Source organism: Cryptomeria japonica, unplaced genomic scaffold, assembly GCF_030272615.1.
Source record: "Cryptomeria japonica unplaced genomic scaffold, Sugi_1.0 HiC_scaffold_196, whole genome shotgun sequence".
Classification (NCBI taxonomy): Eukaryota; Viridiplantae; Streptophyta; class Pinopsida; order Cupressales; family Cupressaceae; genus Cryptomeria; species Cryptomeria japonica.
Window position 1 is genome coordinate 140,004 of NW_026729018.1, and position 704 is coordinate 140,707.

The following is a 704-nucleotide window of genomic DNA, read 5'->3' on the forward strand; positions in this document are numbered from 1 at the left end:
GGGTGCGATCATACCAGCATTAGTGCACCAGATCCCATCAGAACTCCGCAGTTAAGCGCGCTTGGGCCGGAGTAGTACTGGGATGGGTGACCTCCCGGGAAGTCCCGGTGTTGCACCCTTTTTTAGTTTTTCGCCGGGCGTCGCAATGCTATTTGAATAAACCTTTTGCCCGTTTGCGTTCTCGTCGGGGCCGGGCCGGGCCGGGGTGCGCTGCCCGCACTACCGCGCGCGCGGGGGCGACACCGAGCGCGCACCCGAGGCGCCCCGAGCACACAGGCCACGGTGCAACCCGGGCGTTGTGCGCGCACCCCGGTGCGCCCGAGGTGCTGCGCGCGCACCCAGGTGAAATCGGTGTGCACCTCGGCCAGTGCGCGCTCGGTCGAGTCGCGCACGTTGGCCAAGGTGCACGGTGATGTTTCTTACTCTAAGGTTCCGCACCAGACGCCCGGGACAGGTGAGCGAAGCTGGGCGGGGCCGGGTGCGCGGCCGGGGCAGGTGCACGCAGCTGGAGAGAGCTTTGGAGCACACTTCGGAGCGCACCAATGATGCGCTCCATTCAAAAGTTTCCTGAAAAGGCAAAAAAAGTTGAGATTATAGAATTTCCCACTTGAGAGATTGTAAAAAAAAAAAATTTAAAATGAAGGAAACGCGGGTGCCAAGGTGTGCGCAGCCCAGCCAAGGTGTGCGCACCAAGGCGCCCACCC

General features: G+C 61.6%; 1 non-coding gene across 1 annotated transcript; it reads left to right on the plus strand.

Annotated features, from left to right (window-relative positions):
* LOC131868145 (5S ribosomal RNA) lies at positions 1-119 on the plus strand. Its single transcript, XR_009366636.1, has one exon. It is a non-coding gene; the product is annotated as a 5S ribosomal RNA (ribosomal RNA).
* The last annotated feature ends 585 nt before the right edge of the window (positions 120-704 follow it).